This window comes from Festucalex cinctus, chromosome 13, assembly GCF_051991245.1.
Source record: "Festucalex cinctus isolate MCC-2025b chromosome 13, RoL_Fcin_1.0, whole genome shotgun sequence".
Taxonomy (NCBI): domain Eukaryota; kingdom Metazoa; phylum Chordata; class Actinopteri; order Syngnathiformes; family Syngnathidae; genus Festucalex; species Festucalex cinctus.
This window is the reverse complement of record NC_135423.1, coordinates 27153022-27174796: the sequence shown is the minus strand read 5'-3', so window position 1 is coordinate 27174796 and position 21775 is coordinate 27153022. Positions and strand designations below refer to the sequence as shown.

Sequence of the window (21775 nt, the reverse complement as noted above, 5' to 3'; positions counted from 1 at the left end):
AATTGTGGGAAGTCAGGTGACAGCCGATGTGCGTCGCTTTGACCCGACTCGAGTTACGTGCTTCGGAGTAGCTAACCGCGAGCAACGTAAACGACGTCCGAGTCACTTTCCCCGTGTTCCTCCTACACCTAGCTTGTGGGAGAAGTTTGAGTCATGACTGAGCTTTTGTAGCCGCCGACTCAAAGTTTCAGCTTGTGGCGAGCGGATTAACAGAGCGCTAAGACGTTAGCTGCTTACCTGTACCGTGTACGCATTTCCACAAGGTGGCGCCATAGTCCTTGTGAAGAGCTGTGTGGCTCGTGGAGGCGTGGTTGAGTACCTCCCCCTCCCTTCTCGTTGCCGAGTTTGAGCCACGCCTGCAGACGCCCCGAAGGGGAGTGAGTCCTGCAGGCTGTCAGCTGTCAGTCAGTGCTTGGAGTGACACAGATCACTCGAGCTTGCTCCACTGTCAATAGACAACTGACCCCCCACTGCTGCTTTAACGCCGGTGTTCCTTGCTCCGCGATAATTCTGATTCAATGTCACTTCACATTGCTTTTTGAATTGTTTTCCGTGTCGAGCGTTGTACTTAGTGATTGTCGTCACTGTTAGTACGCAAGGATAATAAAAAATTTATCCACGTCCGATTAAACGCAGTTGTAGGCTTAATTGACTGCTTGCGTTTAACGATTATAGTAATAGCCACCGCATTCTAGCCTTTTACGCTGCCTAGCGTGAGAGCAATTACGGTTGCATCAACAAAACATACTGCTGGGTCAAATTAATATAAAGGAACTATTTACACTGTTGTGTTTTTCTCTTTTTTCTCTTTTTTTCATATTCCCTCTTATCCAGTTTCATACTAGGCTAACTAGCTGTATTCTCGACTTAACATTCTACTTAACTTAGGGTTTTGTGTTTGTTTAGTTGGTTTGGTAGACCTAGTATTATTATTATTATTTTCTTCCCTTTTATTTGTTTTTCTTCTCATTTTTATCCATTATTTTAAATTTTGTTGTTTTTGTTTGTTCTTTTGTTTTTGTTTTTCGGTTGTGTCTAGTTAATAAGAAGGTGTGAGTTCGAATGAGCTATTATTAGAGAGGCAGCTCTAATATTTCTGTATAGTTTTGCAGTTTTTGTGTCCCAAAAACCCCGTCCACAAGACATTTGCATAAAACTGTACTGACACTGTAATCAGTCATTTGACTAAGACTATTAACCCCTTTTAAGTTTATTTTCCCCTTTTTCTGCTTTGTTGTTAAATTAATTTAATTTTAATTTCAACTTTTAACTCGACTTCCAAAAAAAAAAAAAAAATTTTTTTTGAATTTTTTTTTTTGATTTAGCTTTTGGGATTGACCGCTGTAACATTTCAGAGTTACCCGGTCCCTCATTTCAGCTATTCTTTGCTGAGTGAATCAAGTTGAAGTTAGTATTATTAATTTTTTTATTTTTCTTTATTTATTATTTTATTTTTGTTGCTGTTTGTTTTTGTTTGTTTTGATAACTGAAATTGATTTTTCACAGCTATAGTGTAAGCTGTGGGTTGCATAGCCCACTACAAATCTTTTGCTTTTGTGGCAATTTCCCTTTGATAATTTGAACCCAGTGTGTATTGTTGACGATAATACTTGATAGCGGTAGTTAGCTAACTGCGTACGCTAATTAACTAACTATTAAACGCTAGTACAAGTTTGATCGTTTAAAAAAGCTATTGACAATATGGCAGCATCCCGAGAGACTTCCAGCCCCTGTGAGAGCTTAGAGACCTTAGCTCAACTGGTGCAGAAGCTGACCAAGGACTTCTTACCTGAATACGCTGAGTCTATTAGGGATGCGGATGTCAATACGCTAAATGATAACCTCGCGCAGCTCATGAGTGACGCTGAGACAAAAGCCCCAAAGGACAAGTCACTCATTCGAATGCTCGGATGTCTGACTTTGAACCTTGCCGCGCAGTTGAAGCTTAGCGATGCCGAGGACTGTCAAGTGAAACACCAACTTGACATGGCACGACAGCAGAGCCGTAACGCCACGGCACAGCTTGAAGCCGCCCACGACCGAGTGAAGGTCATGGAGACCCAGCTGGATGACGTTAAAGCGCAGCTGGATGAGGCAGAAGCCCGCGCAGATGCGGCGCTAGCCGAAAATCTGGGCAGTGATGCAGATGAGTCTGCTTTCACTCCCGACTCCCATCAAAAGATTGGTGAGTTAACCCAAGCTCTCGTGTCCGCTGAAGAGACAAATCGAGAGCAAGAAAAACTGCTGAGATCCGCGGCAAATGAAATTCACAAACTAAAAGCAGAGGTGACTGACTTGACTGAACGACCGTCAAAAGATCAACTTCGGCTAGCAGAAGCTAATTACTTTCGGGTTAGTTCGTCGCTAGCTCAGTCAACCGATGAAGTGAAGCGCCTCCAAGTTCAGGTACAGACCTTTAGGGAGGAGCGTAATGCCGAAGTGGACCGCTCGTATGACCTGCGAACCAAATTACCATTGACTGAAGCCGAGGTTACCCGCCTCCGACAATGCCAGCAGGAATATGAGACAGAGTTAGCTCATATTAAACATGAGTTGCAACGTGCGCAGCAGTTGCATGAGGTCTCCCGAGGAGCCTCCCGGCCGGGAGCTCCACCCCCGCACAGACCTCCTGATCCCAGAGCCACAGCACCATAGCTCAAACTGCCACCTGAGTCCGGAACCGCCTGGAGGACGCCGCCAGTGACCACCGCCGCTTTAGGCCTGGCACCTCCAATGGCCGCCTCCCCACATGCTTTCGGGCCATCAGGTGATGACAGTTTCCAACGTGGACCCATGTCGACTCCCCCGTTGGAGGGACAAATGGGCGTGGCCTGGAAAGATTTGGACAAGCTGGCTCGAAACATAGCCAAATTCGAACCGAAACCAGGGGGATCCCACAACACAACAGAGTACTTGAAAGACATCAACTATCATCTCCAGAGGTTCCCAATGGCAACCGTGGAAGATAAGTTGTACTTGATCAAAATGACGTCCAGCCGAGCAGTCAACAGACTGCTGGAACGGCAGCCAGCTGATGTGTTGTCTGACCCCTTGGCACTGCACAAAGCCATCTCACGCGAGTTTGACGGTTCTCCTGGGTTGTCGGGCATGGAAGTCGCCATGTTCGTCAAACAGGGAAAGCAGGAGGCTCCTCAGGCTTTCTATAGTCGTCTTCGCGATGCCTATTTTGGGACTCGTAACGAGCCCAACATGGAGGAAGATCCTGGTTTTAAAACGTTGTTTGTCCGAAACCTCCAACAAAACCTTAACCACTACTTGGGACTGGCTTTGTGTCCTGAGACACTGAATAGCTCGCAGCTACGTGACTTAACAGCTAGGGGCTATGCAAAGCTAAAATTATCCGCCCCTAAGGTAGGCGACGCAGGAATTTATAAAGTGGACGTGGGTCCTCCTTCAGAGCTGGAGGGAGCTTGCTCCTATGCTCCGAGGGAAGACCAGGCTAAATCAAAAAAGTCAAAACAGTCCCGCGCCCCGCGAAACCGGAAACCGCGCTCCAAAACCGACTACTCGCGTGACGAGAAATCGTACGGAGAAAAGCAAGCTGACGACCGCCGGCGTTCCAAATTTGCTAAAGGTAAGCCCGATTCGCGCTATCATCCAAAACGTGATAAAGTCGAACGCGCGCCAGCAACCGATTCCTGCCGCGAGTCCCGGAACCGCCAAGTCGACTCCAAGACTGACCACAACGCAGTTGCCGACGGCATATGGAAGGCACTCCTGAAATTGTCAAAAGACTCGTCAAAAGACCCGCCTTTATGACTAACCGACGGCCAGATGCCCACTGAAGTGACCCACCAGCAGAGGTCACCAGAGGGGCCTCCAGTAGCCGACACTCAGACACCTACTAAACTGCCTTCTGACTCAACAATATTGGTACTGCAGGCTGATCCAAATACAGCAGACCCGCATGTATCGCGATCAACCGATGACGTGAGACCGTTCCAACAGCTTTTAGGTGATCTCACCACCAGGGGGATAGCTCGTAAATTCTATCTGAGAGTCACCCTGGAGCGATCTCTAACCTACGAAGCCCTTGTAGATCCCGCCGCAGACATCTCGGCAATGTCCAACACGGTGTTCGAACAACTCCGCGCCGCGTCACAAGCTAACAGTCGACCGCTCCGCCTACGGCGGTGCCCACTCACCGTTAGCGCCTTCTCACCTACTAACACAAAGCTGGAATCTGTCGCGATGGTACACTGGTCTGTTGGCCCCATGGAATTCATCCATCCAGTCTATGTGGGACCCATTGAGTCAGTCCCCCTTCTTATTGGCCAAGACCTGTTGTTCCGCTTCCAACCCATCATAGACTACCAGAGACTCCAGATTTGGGCCCAGGTGCGGCAGGCCCTGCCGACATTTCCTTCGGGCCCTGACCAGGCTCAGCTCTGCACTGTGACTCGGGCGCAGCCACCCCACGGGGAAGCAGACGCCCCCACAGGGAGCTGGGACACCACTCAGTCCAAGGCAGGACCCCTCGCGTCCCCGACAAAGGACCGGCTGAGAAGCCATGACACCTTTCTTTGTGACCTTGACCCACCGCCACCTGATGCAGGGTACGCCCCGCGCATCATCGGAGGTGTCCACGTGCAAGGTGCACCTGTTCTTGACGCTGTCCTCGCCTTGTGGGCTGATAAATCAGCCATTTCTGCAGCATTCGCTGACAACTTGCGAGATCTCGACCCGAACATTCTTTTCGTCTCCAAGTCTTGCCGGTTTCCGTTGAACACGGAACCTCCTCTTACAATAACTGCAGTGGGCGTGTGCGCCTTAAACCTTCAGTAGAAGCAGCCCTCACTGACCCACTACTTCTTGGTTGTCCCGGACGCGCCTCACACCCTTTTCGTGGGTGCAGATTTGCTTGTTCGTCTTGCCGTCCATGTGGACACCATCAACAACGTGCTTTGGTCCCTCACCAACTCGGAACCTCTAGCTTGTGTTCCCAGCCTTCCAAACATGAAGTCCGGACAGACCATCCCAGATGCTTGCGAAGTCTTAAACGAGGATGAAGTGATCGCTCCGGCGACCACGATCAACATTCCGGTTCGCTTGGTGGCGCGAGCTAACCAGGTCTTGAATGCTAGCTCCGCTTTCTTTCAACCTTCATCGGAATTCATGAACCTGTCGTTACTCTTGGAGGCCACGCCCATCGTGGACGCCTCCCTCACCACTCTGATCTTGGTTCACAACCCCCTTTCGTACGACGTTCGCATACCAAAAGCGACCCGTCTGGGCCTGCTCATCCGTTCCGACTTCCACGACTTCACTCTAACGGTGCCTGTGGTTGGACACATCCCATCTGACTTGTTCTTGACTGAAGACACCGGTGACCGAAGACTCACCAGGCCATCTCAGCTTGTTACGGTCAACCCTGCCGGTCCCACCAACGATGAAGACATCGTCCGGGTGGACCTGGGGACAGACCAACAACTGGTGATTTATGCCTTGAGCGCGTTGCCTCCAACGCCCTCTAGCATTCCCTCTGGAAACCCAGAGACACCTCAACCAACCATGACTCCAAATGGGGACCTTCAACCGTACCCAGAGTTCGAGGCGCACCTCCAAGAAGTTCTGCACCGCGCCGACGCGCTCCGGTCCGAACAGGACCGCGAACGTTTGCGCACCGTGTTAATGAAATACACACCCTCTTTTGCCAAGGACTCCTTGGATTGCGGGTTGACGGCACTACATGTGGTCCGCATCCCGACCCAGCCCGGCGCTCCTCCAACTTTCGTGCGCCAGTACAAGATTCCGATAGCTCCATAGATATCTCCACTCCAACAGAAAGGAGTCACCTTCCCATGGTCTGATTTCCAAATTGATTGGGTGGGACCACTGGTCAGATCTCTGAGAGGGAACAAATACTTTCTTACAGTAGTTTGCGCGTTCACCAAGTGGGTAGAATGCCTGCCTGCTCCAAACGACACCGCACACACCACTGCATGCCTGCTGATGAACCACGTGTTCTCCCGCTTTGGGTTGCCCTCACGGGTTAACTCAGACAGGGGAACCCACTTCACAGCCGAGGTAATGCAACAACTTTGGCAAATGCTCGGAATCAAGGCCCAGTTGCATATTAGCCATCACCCGCAGTCATCAGGACAGGTGGAGCGGACTAATCGCACCGTGGTAAATTTGCTGAAAAAGTTTGTTGTTTCCAACCATCGGGACTGGGACACCCGACTCCCACTGATCCTCATGGCGATTCGAGCCACCCCTCACGAATCCACAGGGGTGGCCCCCTTTGAAATGATGACCGGACGGCGAATGACGCTCCCCCTGCACCTGATGTATCAGCCAGGAGAAACAAACCTAGCCACGGCATACACGGCCTCCCAGTACGTGGAGGACTTGCAAGCCCACCTCCGAGCCACGTTTGCATTTGCTCAACAACAGCTTAAGCAAAGTGCAGAAGGTCAGAAAACCTACTACGATAGGAAAGCCTCACGAACCGAGTTCGAAATAGGTGATCGAGTATGTTCGCGCAACCAAATGCTAATACTCCGCGTGCCCAGAGGGGCATCGCCCGGAAATTTCTTCCCCGGTGGTCAGGACCATACGAAATCGTCGACAAACTGTCACCCGTCGCCTATCAAATTAGGATGAATAAAGGACGTCAGGGGGACCAACTGAGGTGGGTCCACCGAAATCAGATCAAAAGTCACTGCGGTTTTGAACGTCTGGGAATGCGATCGAGCGAATCTCAGGACCAGCATGCGCGCGAAACTGACAAAGGGGGGTCACCAGCTGACTCCGAGTCAGTGACCCGACCGACACCCTCGACAGACGCGCCAAACTCCGTCGACCGACCTAGCTGACTACGATGTTTAAAAGTATCAGACGTGCAAAAGGGGGGTCAGCACCCCGCTGCACCTACCAAACCCCTAAGTGATACCACACCGAGCGACGCTAATCCGCTTGTCTTTGTTGATTGCGAGAGGATGGTGTGATATGATGACGACCCTGATGTTGTGCATGACCGCTGTGGTGAGTTGGCCAGAAACGGTTGAACCCGGACTTGCAGCGGAAATTGCCTTGACTGAATAACCAGGATTGCTTACGAATGATTGCGAGAAGTTAGCATACTGTGTTTTTCTACTTATTTGCAGACGCTTGGTGCAACACTTAAGGATACGGTCCTAGCTATAACACCGATAGCATTATGCAGAACTAGACTAGACAACTATAAAACGATTTGCAACTTGAATTCAAAAGATTATGTACACTCAAGGTGTTATAATACTTATGAATGGTATGCTGCGTGAAATCAGTTTTTGCTAGCTATAAAAGCTCCCCCGTACTTAAGGCCTTCAAAAGCAGGTCAGAGTACTCTTTTTAAAGCATTAGTGAGTCTAGCTAATCTAACTAAGCCCCTTTGCCTTCCTTCCCTTAGTCTAGCGCGACTGCCGAGGATACTCTGATTTTTTTTTCTTTCATTTCTTTTTCTCCCCTCCTCCCTTTTTTTTCCCTTTTCCTTCAGTTATTCTTGGATAGCGCACGACTTTTTGGGTGTTTAATTACGCTATAGGAAGATGCGATAGCTAAGTACCTAGCAACGATAGTGTCGCGCTAACCGACCTAAGACTTTTTTTTTTTGACGAACACCCCCAGGGGTGGAGATTTGCACCGACACGCAGGTGCCTGAGACAACCTCCCCATCTTCAAAAGAGAGTTAGGGCCCGTAATATGGCCCCGGGTTTTTGAGTTTTAGAAGGCGAAAGCCTCTTCTTCGTTCTCTCTCTCTTCTTTAATTTGCTGTTCGTTTTCCCTAGTTACTCATAATATGATACTAGCCTTATAGCCTTAGGAAAGTTTTCTTTCTTTTCTTTTGTTTGGAATTTCGCGTCTTGCGTCTTTCCCAGGCCCGCGCCTGTTTTGGGACCCGAGTCCCTCAGTCAGCTGACACAGCACCAAGTTAGACACACACTGTTAACTGAATACACATAGAGACACCTTGAAAACACACAGACATACCCTGCATACACATAACCAGGCAGAGGTTAGAGAAAAGTTGCACCAGTGGTATGTCTTGAGTGTTGCAGCAGAGCGTGAGTGGGACTCCGGCCGTCTGACCGTGGCCTGGACCCTGGCCACACATCATCTGGACCCGTCAACCTGGACATCCTGAAGATTCATCCCGCTTGACGAAGGGGGGTCTGTAACAACTATGGCCGATGGCCCAATCCACCCTCTATTATTTTTTTTTAAGTTTGCTTCTCCTAAAGCAAATTCTCTGCAGTGCATGAATATTCCACTGGCCAGACAGGATCCAAGCCTGGTCAGCTCTGCAGGTGGTCACCCAGCCACCAACAAAAACTCTTTTGAAGCCGCTGACCAGGTGACAAAGAGATTTATGCGTCTGCCGAAGGAGTGTATTCAAGCAGTCTTCTCGGAGCCCGAACAAATGGCTCCAATGGTTTGGAATACACAAATGACCGATCAAAGGAATGTTCATGACTTCTTATCAATCACAAAAGGATGTTCTGGCGTCTCGCCCTTCCTGGAACGTCTAGATGGAGCAACAACACCTCCAAGTGGTGAAACTTGGAACTATCCTTAGTGACAATTCACATAAGTAACCGCATTTTACACATTTATACCATGATAATTCTTGACAGACAACTGAACTACGAATGATTCATGTTATATCTTTGTGTGTATGAACATCCTATTTCATTTGTACTCCATAAAGAATGAAAGATAATCAATATCTCTCAGCTCAGTCAGATTAGACAAGTAGAAGTTACCTCACAAGTTAGTTTATGATGCATTAATTACGATGTGTGTTAAACGGGTTGTGTGGGAAAACTGATTTGCCAGACTGACCAAATTTAATGCCAAATTATTAATCTCTTTAATAATTTTTTCTTAAAGTCTGCCCGAGCGAGCAGAAGGGTGTGCCACCACCCACTGGAGCCCCGCCCAAAGACTTTAAAAAGGGCGAGGAGACCCTCGCTCATCCTCTTGCTTCTCCTCCTGCTCTCCCGCCTCCTCCAAAAACTCTCTTGCACGACCTGCAAGTGGCCCGGCCTGCTCGAACTCTTTGTTCCAAGAAACTTGCCAACCACGTGGCCTTTTCTTTCCTGGCAGCAACCGTTGCCGAGAGCGGACCCTTGCTCCACGCCACGCCAAAGCAGGTGCAAACTGCAACGCTGACCCCAAAGACTGTTTTACTCCTTTTTTTCTTTTTTTTCTCTTCACCATCAGTGGAGTGCCCGCCAGAGGCGGACTCCGCGGCCCCGGCGTACACTTGCAACGTATCGCCGGACTCAAGGTTGTGCACCTAAGCCGCGCACCTCACCTGCTATTCGGTGGCGCTCCGCCGCAGTGCCAACGCATCTCCAACGGCTGGCCTTCCCCGTACGCAGGCGCGTACGGACCGAGCCGCAACACCTGAACTCGGACAGCTGCCGGAGAATCAAACTCGCCGAGTCGCCGACCAATCAAGGGAAGAGCCGCGCAACTACGTCAGGCCCCTGAGTGGCTTTCCCTTGCTCACCTGTGGAATAAATCCTCTTTTTTTTATTTTTCTTGCCTTTTTGGAACGAACATTGACTATTTTTTTCCCCCTTCTTTTTGAAGACCTTTCTGCTCATTCGACGTAAACGATTCTCGTAAGTGTGCGTTTGATTTCTAGCTCGGCGTATCCACTGTGTGCCACTTACGTTTGAAACATATCACAAATCTGGCAGGTCAAATTTCTCTTTTCCCCGTTTCTTTATTCATTCGCATTCCTTCCTTATTTTCATTCGCTTTATTTTATTCCTTTTCTTCTGACGGTAGAATAGTTAGATAGGCAGTGCTTTGATTCTGTAGTGTAGCAATCGTGAATAAATGCATGTTTTATGAACTGTATTCCGCCTAAGTCATCTGTGTTTCCGAGTGGATTATTATTCTTTTGTTAGTACAACGAACCACTGAATATCGAGTGTGGCGACTTTAGATTATAAATGACTGATGAAAGAAGGATTTTGGTCGTTGTTTGCTCCTGTTAACCCAAAGCAAAACCAACGTGGTGCCCCAGAGGTTATCGAGGTAAATATAATTTACCTCTGTAACGTCCAGATTATTAATTCGTCCAAAAGACGACCCAATTATCGCTACACAAACATAAGACATGCATTGATGCTAATTTTCTCCCTTTTCAGTCTAAAGAGACCACAAACAAACCCTTAAAAGCATCTTAGTTAGTAGGGGCAAATACCGGTCGGAGTACGTTAACAATAAGTGTCCGTGAGGAAACACGGAATATTGATTCGGTCTCCTGGCAACTTCCAGGTGCCGCAAATATATATTTTTAAATCATTAAAATAGCTTTTTGCATTAACCAATTTTTTTGGTTGACTTTTTCCCCAGGCTTTTTGAATACAAAAAAAAAAGAAAAGACAAATTTGATGTTCGTCTAATTATTTTTCACAAAACCTGCCTTGAAAATGAATGTACAATGTTGTGGTGGGCTGGAAAACACTACAAGATCAAAGATTGAGGTCTGCGTGTGGTTCATTGCAGGGTGCCAAGTGCTGGTACGATCAGTCAACATCTCAACCGTTTACCACGTCAATCATCGTGACTTCTCAGATGTGAACCGCCTTGCCATTCTATGGGCTGTGTCTCTCGCGGGTGATGTGAACCAGGTGGCAGTTTCTCTCCTGCTGTCGTCCGGGGGATTGCCGTCTCCACACGGAGGTAGTATGCACCATTTGGAGTCACTTCGGAAAGGTGTGGGTCGATCTGTTCGCCTTTCAGGAGTCCACTCATGTGGGGAGTACAGCAATCCCCTGGGCAAGGATGCTCTGGCACATCCTTGGCTAGTGTGCCTTTTGTATGCCTTTCCGCCTATCCTCCTCATTCATCTGACCCTTTAGAGGGTCTTTCTAGAGGGCCCCACACAATGCATCCAACTGGTCGATTAATTGATTGAATAATCAATCGATTAATCGATTCTAAGAATATTTGATAGTGAGAGCACTAGCTCAAAATGAACAACAAGCGGAGGCTCCGTGCTGCGGCTGGCAGGAGCGATTATTTAGTCACGATTATTTTAAACAGAGTTCAGCGTTGTTGTAAAAAACTTATTTTGAGCTCAATTCACCCCCTTTTTTCTGTATGTACTCAAAGTTTGGCCTATCTACGACTATTATAAATAGTATTACTGCTACTACTACTACTACTACTACTACTACTACTACTACTACCTTGGACAAATGATTAGGGATTCTCGCACCACCGCCCACACAGAGCGGCGGACATTTTGGCCAAATGATTAGCTAGGCCGGGGATTCTCACACGACTGCCCACACAGAGCGGCGGACATCTTGGCCAATTGATTAGCTACGCCTGGTTTTCTCGCACCACTGCCCAAACAGAGTGGCGGCCATCTTGGCCAATTGATTAGGTATGCCAGGGATTGACCTGTTTTCAACAGGAAGTGACTTGATTTCAATAGGAAGTGACCCGGAAGTGACCTAAAATCAACAGGAAGTGACTTAATTTTAACAGGAAGTGACCTAATTTCAACAGGATGTGACCTAATTTCAACAGGAAGTGACCTGGAAGTGGCCTAAAATCAACAGGAGTGACCTAGAACTGACTTAAAATTAACAGGAAGTGACCTGATTTCAACAGGAAGTGACTCAGAACTGACCTAAAATCAATAGGAAGCGACCTGATTTCAACAGGAAGTGACCCAGAAGTGACCTGATTTCAACAGGAAGTGACTCAATTAAACAGGAAGTGACATAAAAGTGATGTGATTTCAACAGGAAGTGACTTAATTTCAACAGGAAGTGAACCAGAACTTACCTGATTTCAACAGGAAGTGCCCTGATTTCAACAGGAAGTGACTTGAATTCAACAAGATTGGCAAACTGTTCAGTACATGCGGCTTTCCACCTTGCAAGAGTCAGGAGTCACATCCAAAATTTCCACAGAAATTTTTCTAGTTGTATATACTGTATTTTTATTACTTTGGCGATGACTGGCCTCACAACCAGATAATGGGTGCGTGCAACGGTTGCTCTGTGATCTGTTTCTTCATCGGTATAATAAAGTTGGGAGGGTCGGGGAGCTGTTTCTTCTTCAGTTTTTGCTTTAGGTCTTTTCGGTGCACTGCTGTTGATATAGCGCCTCCATAATGGCGCAACACTGCAAGTGCAGTTAAAATACGTTGCTGCAGAGCGCAATTCAACACAACTGGAGCGCTGCAGCTGAGTTGAGCGATATCAGTCGCTCAGGCTGGAGGCGGCGAGCAAATTAGGTGGAGGTGGCCGCCTCGAATTTTTTTACATCGGAAAAACGATGCACACGCATAGTACAAGGGAGTAGGGTTGAATTGGAATGAAGTAATGAATGAAGCTGTATGAAATGATGAAATGTAATAATCTAATGTTTTGATCACTCCTTGATGTGATTTTCATGAGATGTCTATGAAAGGATGACACACCAGTGGCGCGTCACAAAATTAAATGTCTGCCTGTCACGCAGTATCACAAATTTCCACTCTGTGCTTTCTTGAGTGGGATGGAATTGAAATCAAATATGGGTTTTGAAATATACTTGAAGATGAAAAGATGATCGCGTCATCGCTATGGTCTTTCCAAAGCTCCCCACCCCCTAATGCACAGCTAGAGTGTATACTGTATTGACTGTACTGGACAATCAAAGCCTGGATGGCTTTAAATTTCTTGAACTTCAATGAGAAGAAAACAGAAGTTATGGTCTTTGGTCCCAGCGGCTGTTCTCATCCTGCCGACTTGGGTCCTCTGGCACAATATCTGAAGCCAACAGCCTCAAATCTGTTTGTCAAGATGGACAGTGACTTTAAACTGGACCAGCAAATTGCCGCCGTTGTCAAATCCAGCTTTTTTCATCTTAGACAGCTGGAGGTAAAAAAATCTCCTATCTCAGCAGCACTTAGAAATGGTAATCCATGCCTTTGTTACATCTCGGCTGGATTACCCTAATGCACTTTACCTTGGAATCAGCCAGTCCTCCCTGCAGCGTCTCCAGCTTGTCCAAAATGCTGCTGCTCATCTCCTTACTGGTGCCCGGAAGAGGAAACACATAACCCCTGTTCTGGCCTCTCCTCACTGGCTGCCCGTGAAATTTAGAATCCACTTTAAGATTCTTCTATTTGTTTTCAAATCTCTCAATGGTCTTGCCACCCCTTATCTCGCCGAGCTCTTGCACCCCTACACACCTGCCCGGTGCCTCAGGTCAGCAGACCAGACAAAATTGGATGTACCGAGGGCTAAGCGGAGGGTTAGAGGAGATCGAGCCTTTGCTGTTGCCGGTCCCTCCCTTTGGAACGACCTTCCACTAAATAATAGGCAATCCCCCTCTTTATCCTCTTTTAAAACACGTCTTAAAACACATCTGTATTCTTTGGCTTTTGGCGCAGCATGAGACTTGTTCTTGGTGTTTTGTGGTGTGGATGAGTTTGATGTTTAGTCTACTTATTTATGTATTTATTTATCTCTTTATTCACTACTTCTTATTTATTTACTGATGTAAAATGTATTTACTATTTATGTTTATGTACAGCACTTTGTATAGAGCAATGCCTGTTCTTAAAGCGCTTTATAAATAAAGTTGAGTTGAGTATAAAAGTAAAAAAAAAAAAAAAAAAAAAAAAAAAACCTGAACCATAAAACTGTTCTTATTTTATTTATGTGGCCAAATGCGTTTGAGATAATATATCTATTACCTATGAATTAATCATCAACATTATTGTCACAGGCCACAGCAAATGGAAAATCACCTTTTAATTGACACAAAATTCTTAAATCAAGTTTCCCATTGCAGTAGAACAAAAAAATATATACACACACAGGTTGCAACAACACAACACGCAAACTTTGACAGATGATTGCTCAAGAGATGCATTGATGAATTGCATGCTTAATGGGATCTTCAAAGTTGTTTTGGAATAGAGGCCCAAAATCCCCATTTTTGCCCGATTTCATCACTTGAGATGGTAGCTTCCGCACATTTTAAAGGGTTAAAATCTTGTATGATGTCCTTATCTGCTATTAGAATTTACTTTCCACTGGTCAACACTCCCTGAAGGTTTCGTGTCCATATCGTTTCTCTAAACTGGTTGCTCCGGATATTTGAAAGAAGCACATGCCAAAATGTTTAAACACGTTTAAATGAGGAACTTCAACCTGACAACATTGAAACTGCTCTACCTTTGTCAATTATATACCATTTGAAAGGGCATTAAATGTACAATTAGAATACAGCAATATCCCAATTTTCATTTTCTGAGACACAAGCCTGATTTTGTGAATCACATCGCATATTGAGTTGTTCAAGGCTATACTTACCTGTAGCAGACCCTTCTATATCCCGAGAAGGAAACTCAGACATAGCATCTGCCAACCTCTCCCTGAGGCCTTCATCACTGGCGTCTGTAAAGCTGATATTATGCCGGGGCACACCAAAGCTTTCAGGCCAGCTTCCACATACTTCCAAAAGAGTCACACCACGCCCATCAAACGTATCTGCAAAATAAACATTGTAATATTACTACAAAAGAACCACTGACATTCATCAGTATTAATGGAAACATAAAATCACTCAGTTGATGAAACTTTCCATTAATATAAATTTTTGCTGAATGTACCAATGATGCCTTTTTCTCATACAACAATTTTTTATATATTTTTTTGTGCCCCAGTTTATCTATCAAAGGCAATGTTCCATCTAAGCTGCACGCATGCCCAGTTGTACGCTGCTCTCACCCTCTCAGCGCACAGCAAATGCATACAGCACATTAATAAAATTCAAACCTGAGCTGGATTGGCATTTTGAATTTTCACTTTCACCTCATTCAAGAAAAGTGAAAATTCTATTTGACATATGAGGCTGACGGTAGTGATGTGCATTACAGTTCTTTTAGGTGAACTGAATCACTACAATCAGTTCATTTAAAAGAACCGTTCAAAAGATTCGTTCACAGAATCGTTCAACAACCCCCCCCCCCCCCCACCGAAGTTGTGACAAAAAAAAAGGAATGTGTTTTGTTGTTGTTTTTTTTGTTTTTTTAATGAAGTTACTTTTTAAATTCAACTGTAATAATAATTTTAATGATGGTGATAATAATAATGATAATAATAATAATTACAGTAGACGACACCCACAGTACACAGAGAGGATAATAAATCCGTTAAAGATATCCCCAACAATGTCATCTCCCCGCTGCTGCAGCGCGGGGCACACCGTCATGTGCTGGTGAGAGAGAGACTGTCACTCGCTCTATTTTGTTTTTATGCGCTTGCTCCCAGCCCAGTACGTGGACGGACACCACATTAGCTGTTAGCTTGGAGAAATACATGATAATGAAAGCTTGTCCCCGCCAACACGGAAGTAGTGGCGTTTCTATGAGTGTTGCTTCCTTGGCAAATTGTGAATCACTCGTGGCAAAACTACAATCACTCACTCACTGAACTGGTATGGCAGTACGTTCACTCAATGAATCGTACGCGAACGGGAAATGGAGATAGCGCGTTCACTCACTGACTCGTTCGTGAACCGGAAATGGCAACAGCCGCCCGCAACACTCATTCAATGAATCGTTCGTTCCTAAACCGGAAATGGCAACACGTTCATCCACTGACTCGTTCACTTACTGATCCGTTCGTGAACCGGAAATGGCAACACACTCATTCACTGAATCGTTCCTGAACCGGAAATGGCAACTGTCAGGCCTGCGGGCCCAGCCCGCTGAGTGTGCGTGTGTCTTCCAGGTGTGGTGCATTGGAGTCAAGCAGCAGGTGTGTCCAATTAATCAGCAGCCTACTTAAGCCAGCCTCTGACTCCACCACACCGCCAGATCGTCACAACTCCTGAACGAGTTTGTTCATCCAGCTTTACCTTGAAACCTGAACCAACCTTTTACTACCTCTCCTGACCCGCATTTCCATCCTCCTTTTCTGCCCGCCGACCCTGACATTGACACACGCCTCGCCACCCAGAACCAGCCCCCAGCATCCAACAGACTGCAACCTCCTTCTGGCCATCCACTGTTGTAATAAAACTTTGCCAACTTATTCATTCTCTTTTTCTGCAGGGTGTAGAGTTAGTCCACGAAACCACACTGCTCCTCCTGAATCCAAGATTAAACTTGCCGACGGAGACTCCTCTCCAGCACCCCTGAATAGATCTTACCAGGGTGGCTGAGGAGTGTGATCCCCTATAGTTGAAACACACCCTCCAGTCCCCCTTCTTAAAAAGGTGGACCACCACCACGGTCTGCCAACCCAGAGGCACTGTCCCCGATGTCCACGCAATGTTGAAGAGTCGTATCAACCATGACAGGCCCACATCATCCAGAGCCTTTGTGGTGTGTATGAATTTGATGTTTATTCTACTTATTTATCTATGCATTTATTTATTTATTTATTTATTCATTAGCTCACATATTTCTTAATTTACTGATGTAAATGATGTAAAAAAAAAAACTTGTATACGCACTTCACAATGTTTGCTTTGTTCTTGTTTTGTTACCTTATTCTTTCCTGCACAACTGATTTATGTTTCATGTACAACACTTTGTATACAGCAATGCAGCAATAAATAAAGCTGAGTTGAGTTTTCTCCCCACCAATTTACAACGTCCCGATCGAGATCAGCAGCGACCCTTCTCCACTGTCCAGTGTTAATGGTGCACTGCATCCCTCTCCTGAGATACAGGATGGCCTCGCCGACCATCTCCCATTTTGAGTTTTTGCCTCAGCGACCGCCGAAGCTGCATTCCGCTTGGCCAGCCGGTACCTGTCAACTGCCTCCAGAGTCTGACAGGCCAAAAGGGCCCAAAAGAACTCCTTCTTCAGCTTGATGACATCCCTTACCGCTTGTGTCCACCAGCAGTTTCAGGGATTTCCGTCACGACATGCACCGACCACAGCTCCAATTGGCCACCTCAAAAATGCACTTGGACTCAATGTCCCTCACCTCCCCCGGGACAAGGGAGAAGCTCTGTCCGAGGTGGGTGTTGAAACCGTTTCTGATATGGGATTCTGCCAGTCGTTCCCAGCAAACCCTCACAATACGTTTGGGTCTGCTAGGTCAGACCAGCATCTTGCCCCACCATCGGAGCCAACACATGCACCGGCATCTTGCCCCACCATCGGAGCCAACACACTACCGGGTGGTGGTCAGTTGACAGCTTTGCCCCTCTCTTCAGAGTGTCCAAAAATATGCGGCTGCAAATCCGATAACAACCACAAAGTCGATCATTGAACTGCATCCTAGGGTGTCCTGGTGCCAAGTGCACATATGGACACCCTTATGTTTGAACATGGTGTTCGCTATGAACAATCCATGATGATCACAGAAGTCAAATAACAGAACTCTCAGGTTCCGATCAGGGAGGTCATTCCTCCCAATCATGCCCCTCCGGGTATCACTGTTGCGGCCCACATGAAGTCCCCCAGCAGAATAAGGTTGTCACCTGGGGGAGCGCTCCCCAGCACACACTCCAAGGACTCCAAAAAGGGTGGGTACTCTTAACTGTTGTTTGGTGCACAAACAAGAGTCAGGACCCGTCCCCCCACCCAAAGGCGGAGCGAGGCTATCCACTCGTCTACGGGAGTGAACCCCAACATACAGGCGCCAAGGGGTAATAGTCTGCCCACACCTGCTCTGTGCCTCTCACCGTGGGTAACTTCAGAGTGGAAGAGAGTCCTCTCGAGAGGACTGGTACCCGAACCCAAGCTGTGTGTTGAGGTGAATCCGACTATGTCTAGTCGGAACCGCACACCAGCTCGGGTTCATTCCCTGTGACATTTTATGTACCAAGGGCTAGCTTCTCTAGCACCCAGCTCACAATGCACTCGACCCCTTTGGCCCCTCACACAAGTGGTGAGTCCATGGGAAGGGAGACCCATATTGCCTTTTCGGACTGTGCCCGGTCGGGCCCCATGGGTGATGGCCCGATCACCAGATGCTCACCTCAGAGCTCCACCTCCAGCTGTATTGTTCTGCATATTTACAAAAAAAAGTGTTGCAACATGTTAAATGGCATTGGATACGGCATTGTCGAGCATTCGTGCTGTAAACTCACCACCTCATTAATGCCTGCATAACTGACCGGGGAAAAGAACCCGACGTTTGAGTGAGAATATCTCTGCACACTAGGGTTGGATGATTTTAGGAAAAATAATTATTCACTTTTTTCTTGAACACTATTCTTTTTGTCAAGTAGCCTATAACATAACCTTATAAATCCATCCATTTTTCTAACTGCTTGTTCCTCACAAGGGTCGCGGGGGTGCTGCAGCCTATCCAAGCTGGCTTCGGGCAGTAGGCGGGGTACACTCTGAGCTTATAAATATCATATGAATTTCAAACCTCTTGCATTTTCATTCATCCGTCCGTCCGTCCGTCCATCCATCCATCCATCCATCCTTTATAAAGTGCCTTTCATTTATTAAAATGCAACTCAAGGTGCTGAACAATTAAAACATCCATAGTACAATAAAAAGAAAACACACACACCCCTCCCTCAAGCATCCCCATGATCTATCACACACACACGCACGCACCCCGACCTACGCAAGTCTGTCAATAATTTGTCAGTATTGTGAGATGAAGGAATTCAAAACACATGCACTGATTTGTTGTTGTTACCCTCCATCATGTTCAAATCCAGGAGGATTAAAAGCCACTATCCACCCAGCTGTTAGCCCCCACGTACAGGCTATACTTATCCTCACAGCCAGTGCTACTTTCCTTAAAGATTTAATCCCACTGCATCAATCTGTGTGCGTGCGTATGTATGTGTGTGCGTGTGTGCAGGGGTGTGTGTGTTGGGGTGTGCATGTAGGGGTGTGTGCGTGTGCATGTGCTTGCATCAGAATCACCTCTATTAGCTAGAAATCTGTAGATTGGTGTTAAATTGTTAAATTTCTGCGAAACAATTTGCACAATAAGGTTCTTGGTACAGGACACATATTTACATAATTATGGCACATACATCGTTGGTCAAACCACTAATTTTATCAGAGTTCAGGCAAACTGTCTGTTGTGCCATTAACACAATCGTACAGACTAGTGCTGGACTGACCAGCAAAGTCAGGCTGACAGTCCTGGGGCCGACGCAGTAGTGTCCCCATTGGAACCACAAAAACAAAATGGCGTAGACTAAAGCCCAATTCACACGGACTGAGGAACGGCCGCGGTGTGTTCTCCGTACGGCGGCGTACGGACGCGGTGTGTTCTCCGTACGGCGGCCGTACGGACGCCACAAGGATAGAACGCATTCGAGTCTACGTGTCAATTCACACTAGCTTCGGTGCGGTGTGTCTGCGGTGCGGAACGACTGCGGAGATGCGGAAGGCTTCCGCAAGCGTTCTATTTCTTCCGGACGCCGCGTGCGGATTTTCATGAAGCTGAAGAAATTACACGAGCCGGACAGGAAATCGAGCGTCTCACATTAAGCTAAATCGGGTATATTTCAAAATAAAACCGTTTGCGCTCGTTTTTTGGTGAGGGAAGCTAGCTAGCTGCATAGCATCTCATCAGTCGGACATTTAAGACAAAAAAATAGCTCAGAATAAATTAAACACGACAAAATGACACTAGTTAAACTTTAAACACAAAACGTACTTACCCATGGAGAACAGCCATGGTAGAAGTCCCAGAAATAATGTCCAAAAAGCATATCGATGTGACAACAGGCAAGCGTGGCTATTGTTTACAAATAGGACTATACACTGTTGTTATCCGGTGATCTCAACTCTACAGCTTGAACCCCACGTGATCTTGTGGTCTATCAGGAGCCGATTTCGACGTGACAACAGGCAAGCGTGGCTATTTTTTACAAATAGGACTCTATATATTACGGTTGTTATTGGGTGATCTCAACTCGCCAGCGTGGACCCCACGTGATCTTGTCGTCTGTCGGGAGTAGATTTCTGGACACCCAACGCACACGGTGTGAATTGTAGTCCTTGCGGCGTCCGTACAGCCGCCGTACGGAAAACGCACCGCAGCCGTTCCGCAGTCAGTGTGAATTGGGTTTAAGGGTGTATTCAGACCAGAAAAGTCGTTTAGTTTACTTGTTTGGTCCAGACCAAAAGCGGACTTTCTTTTTTTTTTCGTTTGGTGCGGTTCATATTCACACTGTGTTTTTGGCAAGTGGACTATATTGCGTAATCACGTCGACCCACGTGACGATCCGTGCTCCCATTGGACAAAAAATGACGAGCGCTGAACGCATAACCAACGAAACCCGGAAATAGAGGAAAACATGACATTCTGAAGTGTTGCATTACTGGTAGGCATATTCGTGGCGTTATTAGATGTAAGATATTTGCAAGCGTCAAGAGCAGCTCATTCAACGGAGTTTCCGCGACGCTGTTTCTAATTTTGGAACAGTGTCATCGATTGTTTGCTATAACTGGAGGAGCCGTTTCGCTTTGCGTGCCCCACCCCCACCACAACATGATGACGGCAGTGTGGCAAAAAGGAATACACATAATTTATGAATGATTTTAGCACAATATTAACTACCAGGCAATATTTCCTCCACAAGATGCTTGGTTACGGTGGCTTGTTAAGACCCAAAAGGCGCATATGTCCTGCAGTTGGAGCGGCTCTGCCGTGGTTTGTGTTCAGACTGCGAAGCAAACCGTACCGAGTGCGTTTGGAAGCGGACCGACACGACCTCAGAAAGTGGGTCTCGGTCCGCTTGTTTGGTCTCCACCAGGATTCGTTGGTGGGTATTCAGACCAGCGTGGGAAATGAACTCTGGTCCGTTTAAAGCGGACCAAACAATGCAGGTCTAAATACACCCTAACTCACCTGTTTCACATTCCACATATCGCCACCTGTTTCACATTCTACATATTGCCAGCTTTTAATTGAGACCCGTTCTGACCTGACACCAGAGGTGTGGCCCATGACCCTTGTGAGAGAAAACACCTATATTTTCATTGCAATTTGGAGTTCTGTGCTTTAATTTGTCTGGTGTTTCAACTAGGACCTGTTTGCCCTGGGTGACCATGCCAGGGACATCCTCGACAACTTAGCTACTAAGTTTGTAGCACACTCTAATGTAATAATTTACTGAAAATGTTATAATCCCTACAAATGTATTAAAATATAAATTTAACAAAAATAAAAAATGTTTAAAAATTTGTTTAGTGCACTAGTTTAACAAGTGCACTAGTTTAAAAAAAATCCTGGCTGCTGTAATAACATTTTACCGATTTTGCAATTTATTAATTTATTGGGGATTTATTACATGTTCAGGTCTCAAAATTGATCATGTAAAACTTGACATATAACATAATTATATTTTCATTTTCAGTCAGAAGTTCCACATTTTGTGTTTTGAGAATCTAAGATTTTGTACATTCACATAATTGGCCAGTTATGTTATTGTGTTTTATTACATTATTGATTGAGTTAATTGCAAATTCTTCTTTTTAAGATCATTGTTTGTTATTAAAACGGAACACTTAAAAAAAATACTGGACTTTTATTTTTGCAAACTTTATTCAGCCAGTTTAAGCCTCTAAATTCTGGGAGGCACCACAGAATCCTTTCTGCAAATAATAATGTATTTACAAAATCTTTTGTCCCTAGTACCATTAGTATTCTCAACTCTGCAACAAGACTGATAAGTTCATGTCATAGTGTGTGGTCAGCCCACATACTATGACATTAACTTTTAACTCTTTAAAAATGCAATTTTCTGTGAAAGTATTTGAAACACACAGGAAAAACTATGTTAAACAAAATAAAA

At 46.2% G+C, this 21775-nt stretch overlaps 1 protein-coding gene across 2 annotated transcripts in view; it reads right to left on the bottom strand.

Moving 5' to 3' along the window:
- Positions 1–21775, bottom strand: part of bcas3 (BCAS3 microtubule associated cell migration factor) — a 1025650-nt gene that overhangs the window by 40971 nt on the left and 962904 nt on the right. For both annotated transcript variants that reach the window (XM_077541215.1, XM_077541210.1), the window contains one exon: positions 14349–14525. The gene's annotated coding sequence lies outside the window, so the exon portion shown is untranslated. The remainder of the gene's footprint in view (positions 1–14348; positions 14526–21775) is intronic.